This window comes from Triturus cristatus, chromosome 10 (genome assembly GCF_964204655.1).
Source record: "Triturus cristatus chromosome 10, aTriCri1.1, whole genome shotgun sequence".
Lineage (NCBI taxonomy): Eukaryota > Metazoa > Chordata > Amphibia > Caudata > Salamandridae > Triturus > Triturus cristatus.
This window is the reverse complement of record NC_140593.1, coordinates 489,072,962-489,085,035: the sequence shown is the minus strand read 5'-3', so window position 1 is coordinate 489,085,035 and position 12,074 is coordinate 489,072,962. Positions and strand designations below refer to the sequence as shown.

At 42.5% G+C, this 12,074-nt stretch overlaps 1 protein-coding gene across 7 annotated transcripts in view; it reads left to right on the top strand.

The window, feature by feature from the left end:
• The window catches only part of WDR37 (WD repeat domain 37), a 632,142-nt gene that overhangs the window by 223,661 nt on the left and 396,407 nt on the right, over window positions 1-12,074 (top strand). The gene's annotated exons all lie outside the window — the stretch shown is intronic.

The following is a 12,074-nucleotide window of genomic DNA, read 5'->3' as shown; positions in this document are numbered from 1 at the left end:
AGGACTGAGGAGTAGGAAGAACTCTGCTCCAGCACACTTGTCTGATTTTCACATTAGAAGAATGTACTTTAACAGGTAGACAGAAAGTTGCTGCCCACCCACAAAAAACAGTGATGACATGAAGCAAACTTTCAGAAATTCAAAGTTGTACCTCAATACAGACTTGTGAGAACCTTTCTTTAAAGCTTTCTGAACATGGAACAGCTGTTTCCAATTGCCACAAGGTTAAGCCCTAGCCTGTTTCCCTACTCTGGTTCTTGTAACCTGCCTTGCTGTCACTGTTTCTGATGATCTTGTGAGCTTCAAGGCAGCTAGCCAGACCAAGGAATCCAGACACCTAGAAGCGAACCATAAGCCTCCTGGATCTGCTGCCACATTGTACCCAGGCCTCCAGTGTCTTAGCTGAGCTAGAGAAGGACCAACTTCAGGTCATTGGACTAGGAAGTTTAAGTTGGAATGGGTGTGAACAACAGCCTGTATGGTAATACCTGCATGGATGCATGTTTGTATGCGTGAGTGTATTTGCGTGTGAATGCGTATGTGTGTGTGTGTATGGGTGTGTGTGTGTGTCAGTTGAAAGGGGCTGGGGTGATTGTAAAGGTGTATTTGTGAAATATTTTGATCATTTGTGATGACATTATACCTACCCATGTCAAATTAGTGACCTATCCAGAACATATTGTGGATATTCATTTTTATTAAATTCTTCTGATGGATATTTCCTCACCTTTAGAATATTGTCAGTCACCAAACTGGATTCAGAAGATTTGTCAGCATATCGGGGAATGGCACTGTGTGGCTCTGCATTGACCCAGTTCCACCCTACAAGTGACTGCTTTTTATTATCAATTTGTTTTTCTTGAAATTCTTTTTCCGGTGTGCAGTGGAAGAAGTCAACTCCTAAAACTGTAGGGTTTAAATCTTGTAGGGACTGCGGAAAACAGATGTAATTGACAGATCATTATTCGGTGTACCTCCGGTGTTTAGGTTCAGGTCACGACTTGAAGTCTTTTGCATCCCAAGGTGACCTGGTATTCCAAAGCCAAGTGTGTCTCGCCATACACTGCTGAAAGAAGGGGAAGTCCCGCCCCAGCTTGTAGTTGAGTGCTTGGACCCATTCCCGTTTTCGGGCCACCCCTGCAAAGAGGCTTCATTACGATCCGTCTTTGGAAAAGTCTAAACAGAAGCATAAGAAGACTAAGTGGGACTTAATCCAGACTCGCCACTCTCCCTCTGAGAAGTCGTGAGGACGCCAATGCCAAGGCGACCTACCCCAGCAACTGGCAACCCAGTCCTGTCAGGGTAGAGTCCGGGATCTACTAGACAATGTTTAGGCCCATAGGGACCGCAAACCTATTGGTACCCCCCACCCATCCCGCAACAGCCTCCAAGCTGCCTTAGTTTGCCCTTAGTGGCACACGACAACCCAGTTGGAGGCAAGATCAGTCATTTTGTCCATCGGTGGCAGGCGATGACATCAGAGAGTGTGGTACCCAGAACTTCTGGGCATCAGCAGCAGTCCTTCGATTAGGCTACTGCTTTGGAAAGACCATCTGTTGCAGCATCGAGGCAAGGTCTTGCAGCCAGGCCTGCACAATTTTTACCTCCATGTGTGGAGATTGAGCAGTGGCAGTTAACTGCATTCGATCTCCTTGCCGAAGTAGTGGATATCATCCTTGCTGCCAGGTGGCCTTCTACAAAGTCGGTTTATGCTGGTCACTGGGACAGGTTTGTGGCTTGGTGTGCTGCCTGTAATAAGGACCCCAAACATTCGGAAGTACTGTTTGTTTTTGGTCTAGTAAGGACCTGCATTGGGCACTGTTTAAGGATATTTATCAGCCCTTTTGGTGTTTTTGCATTTACCAGTCTAAGTCGACTGTTGTGATGCAATTTCTTAAAGGTTTATTTCAGGTTTCTGCTTAAATCCTTTGCGACGCCGCAGTGGGATCTTAATTTGGTCCTTACTTTTCATATGTGCAGTCCTTTTAAGCATCTGCACAGCTGCTCTCCTCACTCTGAACTGAAAGAGCATGAATTTCACTCATGTGAGGAGCTTAAGTTATTTTCAACAAGAAAGACTCTCTTTAGTCGTCCTATGCCATTGTCTTTCAGGTCAAACTGGTGCTGAGAACTAGGATGGGCGTTCTACGAAAGGTTGTGACTCTCATGTTGGGCAGTCCATCACACTTCTGACTTTCTTTGATCCACCTAATCCCTCACAAAGGGAAGAGAGACTCCATTGTTTGAATGCCAAAAGAGCATTTAGTTTTTACATTGAGCGTTCTATACACCATCAGGTAGATGATGAGCTCCTTTTTGGGTTCTCTGGGGCAAAGAAAGGCATGGTAGTGCAAAAAATTACTTTGTCCAGGTAGATCGTCCACTGCATTAAGATCTGCTACATGTTGACCAAGAAACAGCCTCCAAAATGATTGCGCTATGCTGAAATCTTCCTGATCTTGTCTAGTGCCTGGGGAATTCTAAAGGGCTTCAGTCAGACTGAGTATCCACTAGAAAGAGTGCAATCGAAGGTAAGTAACTTTACCTTTTATACATTTCAGTGCATACATTAGAATGGATAGTTTCACAGCCCAAACACGGATATTGTGGACATTTTTTTGCAACCTTCTGGCTATCCCTGATATAATGTAGGCACATCTTTTTTAGCTTTTTAAAAGATTTCTATTAGGTTTTTTTTCAATCGGAAGGAGGAGAAAACCAGTATTTTGCAAAGCCAACATTCCTGGCTTTCCTCTAATTACTAAAATAGGCAGGGGGCAGTGCTGTTGTTCCATGCCTGTGAAATCGTTAAGTAGAAAGGGATTGTAGCTGTTTCATCTGTGAGCAAGGTACAATGTAAACACCTTTGTTATGCTGTTGCTGTGATAGTATGGAATAGGTTCTCTTAGATGTTTAAAAAGATAAAAACAATTGCAATACATCTTCAGAACCAAACATGCTCTTTAGTGATGCTAAATGGCACAGTATGCATATACTTGTATAATTCCACTATACAATTCCGTTCACATTGCCACAGGATGTGCATATTTACTGCATTTAGTAAATAGTTCCAAACTATCATTCTCTGGATATGAATCAATAGAATGTCTTCCAAAAGATAAAACTCACCCATTGTGCCTAATGACATGAGGGTGCTTTACTTCCACCATAATTCACAAGATGAACTTTGGTTTATTTTACATGCAAGATGTATTGTGGTGACTTCTAGCACTCGTAGTGTGAATAGTGGATGGAAGCAGACTGCTGGGATGATGTGGTGACAGATTTTGTGTTTGGCCAGGAGATCAGAGAGGAAAGTAGGACTGTGTTTACTGAGGTCATTGCCTGTGGAAAAGAAGGGTCGACTCCAGTTAAGGTTATTTGCACTAGGACTCCTACTGGCCTACTGTTGCATAGCCATGATGTGGAAAGAGGTTAGATCGATCACTGAATAAACCTTTTTGTGCATGGTAGATATGCCCAGTTCATCCAGGTTATAAGCTTGGTGATTGCACAGTTTGGCCATCCTGAGGGAGTATGATACATGGGCATGAAGTTCTCTGTGAATACTTTTAAGGCAGAGATGTCGAGCCTGACTTTAGGCCTCTATAAAAAGGATCTTGCTCCAGCTTATGAGTAACACATATTGGCTGAACGGAATCAAGCTATATCCGACAGACCAATCCCAACCATGGCGAACCTGGTCTTGGTTTGCTTATGTTACGGGTCAGAGAGAACCAGGGATGGTTGTTCCATCTGTATCGTTCCTGAGTGAGCAGGGTCAAGATGTATTTGGATATGGCTGGATCCAGACTGAGTTGGCATGGGGTGCAAAGTAATGATGGACAGGGATGCCACCCAGGACAGAGAATAAATTCAGCATTCCACCATCACCTTTTTGTATACTTCAGTACAATGATGTAATTGGCTAATAGTATGCCCAGACATTCGTCCCTTGCTCACTGCCACTGAAACATAACTACATCTGACTGCAGAGCCCCAACCAGGGCTAAACCAGTCTTGGGTTGCTTGTGTTCCGGTTCATGAAGGACATGGACAAGCAGTTCTTTTTGGACTGTTCCAACTGGAGCAGGGTTAAGACTGATTTGCATATGGCTGAGTCCAACCTTAGGTGGCATGGTGTGGAAAATAACGATGGACTAGGATGCGGCCCTGAGTACTTACCAGTGGCTGATAATAATTTAAGCATTCCACCCATCTCTTTGAATACGGATGTGAAGCCCATAAATCTATCTTTTGCCTACTAGCACTGTTGTATAACTGTGCTTGTACACAGGCAGGCAGGTGTTCATGTTGTGTAATTTAGGCGTAACAGTGTTTGTTTCTTGTGTCCTCATGTAATTAGTACTGTTTCCACCATATTACTGATCACGGCTACATGTATTCTCTACTTTGATACTTTTACCTTTGCTTTCAGAATTTAAACTGCAGTGAGCTGGTGGTCGGTGTCCGAGATCATGGGAGATGAAATGCTGAGGAGGTCTCTGGGTAGGGGATCAAAGATGCTGTATATGGTGGTTATCTTCTTGTGGAAATGGTCAGCAAGGCTGTCGCAGAGTTCCTGTGAGGAAGTGATCGCCTTTTCCGTGGCTGATGGGCAAGTGAACTCCGATGATGGTGAAGAGTTCTTTTGTCTGGTTGGCGCTGGTCTTGATGCGGTGTATCAGGGCCTCCTTTTTTGTGGCTTTGAGCTGGCAATGGTAGTTCTTCGATGGCGGACTTGAAGACAGCTCAGTGAGTGTTATTTTTGCTGGTGCGTCATCTTCTTTTGAGTTGTTTGCATCTGTGTTTCAACACGCTCATTTCCGGGGTGTACCAGCTGGCTTGTTTGGTAGATCTTTGCGTTTTGGCTGGTTTGGGGGGAGCCACTTGGTAGGCAGCGCTGGTGATCCTGCCGTTGAAATTCTCTACTGCCCGGTTCAGGTTGGTGGTGACATTGGGCTGAGTGAGGTTGAGGGCGTCAGTCTGTTGGTGCCGGGTGTCCTTGGTCCAACTGCGGAAGGGGGTGCTGTGGCGGTTGGGGGTGGTGCGGGGGGTCTTGCAAAGGTGAAGTGTACGATGGAGTGGTCGGACCAGGTTAGTTATGTGGAGTGGCTGTATCTAACTCTGTTCCTGGACGTGAAGATGGGGTCCAGCGTGTGTCCTGCTTTGTGTGTGGGATCAGTGACCAGCTGTTTGAGGCGATGTTGTCCAGTCGCTTTGGGTGGTCAGTGGGGTTGGTGTCTGTTCTGTTGTCCAGGTTGAAGTTGAGGTCTCCAAGGAGTGCGTAGTGTTCGGAGTCGATGACAAGCCACGTGGATGAATTCTGTGAAAGCATCACTGAGGCCAGCTCGTTGTTCTAGGGTTCTGTAAGTGAAGGTGCCTTTGATGGTGGTTTTGTCGTCGGTACGGAGGTGGAAGTTCATGTGTTCCATCAGCGGCATGGTTATGTCATTGGTGGTGGTGCAGGTGATCGATTCTTTGTGTATGATGGCAACGCCATCTCTGTGTCTGACGCATTCGCGGTGCTTCATCTTGTATCCGATGGGTGTTGCGGTGGCGATGTCAGGGGCTGAACCAGGTCTCTGTAATGAAGGTTACATTGGGGTCTAGGGTGGGGGGGGAGCTAGGGTGGAGTTGGTGATGTGTGTTTTCAGAGTGATTTGGCGTTAATCAGGAGTAAGCTGAGTTGTTCCAGGGAGGTCTATGATGGCGGAGATTGAAAAGCGCTGGTACCTGTGATGGAGATGGCGATGATGGCGGTTGGCCCAGTGGTGGAGGTGACCCGGCAGCAGATGCAGGTGAAAGTTCCATTAGTGGAGATGAGCGATGCGAGGCAGCAGTTTTTGTTGCGTCCGGAGTCCAGGGCTCAGATCTGCGGTGGAAGTCCAGACGGCCAAGAGTCCTGGCGCTGGGCGCAGTCCAGGTGCGGACAGGCGCTGATGGGTTTGCCTTTGCTATGTCAGCTGTGTGCCCGCTGCGTGCAGTTATGCAGCAGCCTCCATAACTGTTCATGGGAGGGGCTGATATGGAGGCGGGAGTGCTGCGAGCGGTAGTGAAAACAGCAGGAAATCTGCAGGAGCGGGCGCTGGGCAACTGGGCTGGTAAGCTACAGAAAAGGCACCAGTGTCGAGTTACAGATAATTAAAATTCAAATGAACAGTACAGAATATCAGAAATTTAACAATAACAAATTAACAGTACAGAGAGACAGAATTACAGCACAGGAAAACCAGTGGGCCTAACCTGCGAGCACTTGGACAGACGCGTCAACCTTGAGGGCTGTGAGAAAAGCAGCTGTCTGGATGAGCTAGGCAGCAGCAGCAAGGGGGAATGGTGCAGAGACCAGGTTCAGAGTCTAGTTACTAGTAGCCTAGCAAGCAATATGTATGGATTCACCTTCAATGTGACACAATTTACACAACTGTTTCATGTTTAAGTAGGCCATTACAGGATCGTTCAACCCCTATATTTGTCTGAGGTGGTCAACGTATCATAAAACCACACCTTTGATCTAAATCTAATTATCTAATCTAAAATGTTTTTGTTCTTTATCCAATAATTGTAAGCTACGGATTTAAAAACCCATGCATTTCCCCCTCATCTTGTGCAACAGGATATATATTTACAACAATTAGCTGTTTTTCACTAGCTATATAAAATCAATTCTAGCTTACAGACCTCAGAGTGACTACTTCAACTGAGGCACACCCGCTTTGTTCAGTGTGCTGAATGTTCCTATGGCTGTAATACTAAAAATCTGGATGCTTTACGCCTGTAAATAGTTTGTCTCCCGGTATACCAAAGCAGCATTATGAATCTCACATCTATGTGAAGACTCTTAACAAATTAGTAGGAAAAGGCAGCCTGATATGGGCATCCCTCTTCATTTGCAGTGAGATGTATCGATGGTATGTAACCGCAATTTTAGTTGCAAACCATTGATTATATACCAACTACTTGAAAAGCAGTTGTGTCCATTTGCAAAGTGGAAGCTGCCTGTAAGCGACCGTTTTCACTGTTTCCTCTGTAATACCCTTAAATGCAATTCCTATTAGAGCAGAGTTAAAGGAACACACTTCCCTTAATCAATTTTATAAACAAAGAACTCAATTGTTCATTACAATATATTTATAATCTTTTGCAAAACGATATCAACAATCCACAATCAACAATCCAGCATTTAATGTACTCTTCTGTCCCTAGGTGATCAAAAAATGTAAGCCCATCAGCATCAGTGAGTCTTTTTAGATAACCAAAGCCAACATGTGTTTCACTGTGTCCTCTTCCCCTTCTTCAAGGTTATATATATTCTCTTTCAACTTAATTCAAAGATCTCATGAAAATATTTACAAATCACTCATTTATGAATTTTGTCTCAAGGACTGGACACCTTGATTTTGGCAACCAGTCCCCGCTTAAAATGTTGCCTGTATTAATTTATATTTCTGTAGCAATAGGGTCTCCAACCTTTTCTGTAATGAGAGCTACCTATGTTCAATGCAAATCAGCCCGAGCTAGTAATATTATTAGTGATGTAAAAGTGATCAAATCATACAAGATTACATTAGTGTTCACCATATGCAAGGTTACCTGCAGTGACCACCTCAACGCATTAGGCATGGTTGCCAGGAAAAAAACGAATCAATGTAGAAAGCCTCTATGTAGGTAAACATAACAATCCTAGCTGCAATGCCTCTGGCACCAAGGTAATCATATTAGTAACATGTCTATTCAAGGCCGCGTCATTAAGCGCTACAATATTAACTTTTAATATATTTTGGAAGTTCAACCACTTTCCTCCATCAGCCCACGTGTTCTGAAAATATGCACATTTTGTCACTAGTAATTACATTAATTTACCAAGCAAAAGCTTCTTATTTAGTAGGGGCTTCACACAGGAGCTACTTACAGATAGCTGGAGAGCTACCAGTAGCTCACGAGCTACTAGTTTGAGAAGCCTGCGCTAGATGTTTTCATTTTCATTCATTACAGATTCTTAATGGACGACACGTCACTTCATAAAGCCAAACGACAAACTGAGATCTTAATGTATTATCATTCCAACATAGCACATCTATATAGTGTTTCTATTCTCATTCATTTCTGATTCTCAGTGGATAACAGGAGGGGACTAGACAAAGCTACCCAGATCTCTATAATCAGTCTTCATATGCTGCATATCAACACATCTGGTCGACACACCACGGATACTCCACACATCGGAAAAACCCTAGCAAAGTCCAAATCTTAATTGCCAGTGTATGGTACATTCTCACGTTTGGCATCAGTTGGAGCCAACTCCACTTTGTGTATGCTGTGAACATTTGGGTAGGAGAGGAACACCCAGTGCCCAATGGAACTGATGCATGCTCCCTCCTATGCTGGTTTTTAAAGAGCTAGGTGGCAGCAGTTTTGGCATTTTGTGAATGGCAGTGCTGGAATGGCAGTCTGCCATTGCTCCTAGACCTCCTTCGGTGCATTTGTAGGCATTCAGAATGATTCACAAAGGGCATGCTGCTTCATTGGTGTGCTTGAGACAGAATTTTACATATCTTGTAAAATTGCTCTGGGATGGATCAGTACATCCATCACACTGAAAAATCATGTGTGAGTTGCAAACTAGTTCCACTGAATTATTTTCAACCTGAGAATAGTACATTAGGGGTCCTAGTTTAGTTCGTGTATAACATGAAAGGTATGATTGCAGCCAGTGATCAAAGGCAAGTGGTACTTATGCCAAGTTCCAGGCAGAATATCCTCAAAGGTATATCAGACCTAGAAGCTAAAATGGGCCTTCATAGTTGCCCAACCACACATTGAAAAGTTTGTTTGAGTAGAGGAAACTAAACTGGGGTGCTAAAATTAATTATAGTGTAATTCTTGAACTATGGCATTGCGGCTTTCAAGTGGTAGGCAAGACCATTTGCACTTTATAACCTCATCAATTTAACAATTCTCTGCGACAGTCACACGATTTTCCCTGCCCGCGTCCCGAGGATAAGTAGTAGACAAAAGTCCAAATATTAATTTTGTTTTAGAGAGCTTCACCTCAAGGCAGTGTCCATCATAATACAATTTCACCACATTCAGGCTGTACTTCAGTCAAATTGGGCTGGGTAGCATTTGTGGGAGGCGGGCGGGGGAAATGTCACATATAACAATGTTGTTTACATCGATCAGAGAAGGGATGTGCATATTTCCCAAATGAGAATATTTGCTGTCTTTTCAGTTTTTCGTAGAAATCACTGATGTATAAGTTGATGAGTAGAAGAGCAAGCAAATGGCATGTCGCCTCATTGACTTAGACCTTTCTAGTTTGCGTACTCTTGTTCAACTTCTTTAACAGCACAAGCTAAATGCACTGGAATCACAAGATAAAGAACAACGATGTGTTTCAGTCTGTCTTCAACTGTTGAGAAGCGACACTTGCTGTGTTGCTTCCATGTCCACAGATTGTTGTGCCAGAGTTACAACCACACGACGGAGATGTGGAAGATCGACATTCCATTTCTTTTATTTTTTCTTGCAAGTTCTCATACCAATAATCAGCTAACAGTCAGAGGCACATTCCAAAAGGCTGCAGCCCTACACCATTGACTCCCATGGTCTTCAGCCTAATCCCTTTCCTTATCATACAATCTGTATACTAGTCAGAATTCTTAACATACAAAACATACTTCTCCACTCTCCTTTTGACAGCCTGAAAGAGGTTTCTGCTAATCTGCCTGTTATCCCCTCCATCTTTTACACATACTCAAGTGAGAAAAAAGTAAACCTGTGAAGCAGAGACACTTACTGCTGGAACACTTGTCAGAATGGGAGTGCTGCAATGAATGTTGCGTCGCTGATATCATAGGTATTGTGAAAAATCCAAGTGTCACACAAAGTACAAGTGTAGCAAATGAGCCATGTCAATACAGCAGGAGAGTAGTAAGGGTGTATTATGTAGCTGGTGGTGCACTTTGGAGCACAGTGTCGCAAATATACTGCTAAAACATCTTGTGGTAGGGAACTGCAATTTGCAGTCGGCACAATTTTCAATTAATATGGCCACCAAATTTGCACAGACATACAGTTTTCCTGATAAAACTATAGGATGCACATACAATATGTGAAAATCGGGTTTCCCAAAATAGTTATCACCAAGAAAAGTGTCTTGATATGTTGTGATCCTATTAAAAGCTTTGTTTTCATCCAAATTTAAAATGACAAAACATTTGCTACACATATACCTTCTTAATGGCTGATACATTTTGAAATATTTGAACAGTTCATTTACAGGTATTTAAATGTTGTTGTGAGTTAGAATTTGTTTTTACAGTCTTTCCTTTCACACTCCTTTTTACCCCAGCAAGATCGTTGCATAGTTCATTTACAAACTCCTCTCATCTTGCAGTTCGAGAAAGAAAAGAAAACACCAATCTCCATTTTACCAGAAAAAGCAGCAATTTGTCAGACGTAGCCTTACATTTTTCCTTTGTCTCTGAACGCACAACATGTGACAAGATAAAAACAAAATTTGCAGGCCTCTTTAGTGCTCATTCAACTTCTAAGCTCCAACCTGATTATTTTGGGGGAGCTTTAGCACTCCCTGCGCCTCTACGGTCTTCACCTATGCTTTGTTTCCTTCATCTTGCTTCAGTGTGAGATTGTCCATTTAAGTTATAGGTCTAGCCATTTAGGGCTGTTATTTTTATTAAAATATTGTGTCACTCTGTGCCACAAATTGACTAGATCTCCACTTCTTAGCTTACTTTTGTGGACCCCCCACTGAATTATTGCTGGAATCCAGGGACTCTCAATGAGTCATTATTGGAAGCCCGGCACCCCCGACCTAAAGACTTTCTATAATGGGAATCTCAAAACAATACGGTATAATGCAAAAAAAAAGTATACAAAAAAACAAATGCTCAAATATTGAAATGTTTTGTTAAATTCTTTATTCCTTCAACTCCTTGTTTAAATATTAGAGGTGATGCATCTTTCTATCTTCTTGTAATCATTAGTAGTCAACGGTGTACCTACAGCTATAAAATGTTGGATTTTTAGAGGAAAGCTATACATTCTCTAAAAGTGACCTAACATTTTTAGCTTTGTATCCTGTGCTACTTAGTTCCTAGACTTTTCAGGAAGGTGTGTCATGATAGATATCGAGAAGGAATAAAAGACATTGCTGTTCACAACTATGTGAGTGTTATTTGGATTAGTGTTACTACAGGTGTGCACTTTATGTGCAACTCGTACTTTGTTCCTCAGGTGTATAATTGTGGTGCAGTGTAATCAAAAACTAATTTGTGGTAAAATTGTGTAATACTCGTTTTATGATATTCCTAAAGCTTAAGGACATATAAGGGGCGAGTAGTATGAAATGCGTTGTAAACCTTCAAATCTTCAAATATAGATTATGAAGAAAGGAAAACTCTCTGCATTTCAAACTGTGACCCCCCAGTAGACGTTTAAAGTTACCTTTACCTATAATCTTCATCTAATTTCCTAGCATGGAGGGTCAACCTATTGGATTTTTACTTTTGGAGCATCAGGGTTGTTCCATCTCACCAAAAACCTAGTAATTGGAAGAGAGTGTGGAAGTCTCTGAACGTCATACCAGACATTTACAGTATCATGGACAATATTCAGTTTAATCGTTTTAATTAATTTTGAGTTTTTAAACTTTGTGAGGTTTGTTCAGCAGTTAGGAGCAAGTGGCCCCCTTGAATGCCTTCATGCAGCTGTGTGGGACTAGTAAGAATTGGTTAACATGAAACAGGGCTACCAAATGTAAGCACTTGCATTCTGTATTTGACTTCAGCCATCCTAAGAATCCGCTTTCTCCTTTGAATTTGATTACTTTTGAGATACATATAAAGCAATCCGTTCTTGATTCAGATTTTCAGAATAATCTGTTGGGGATATTCATGGACACATTTTGAAACAAAAACAGCAGTTTTGGAAATATGACCATCTTATGTAGTTCAGTTTTCCTTTTAGGGAGATGGGTATATATTCACTTAAGTCCAGTAGCTTTCTTATTTCCGTCAATGGATGGCGTGTATTTTAAACTCTTGATGGTC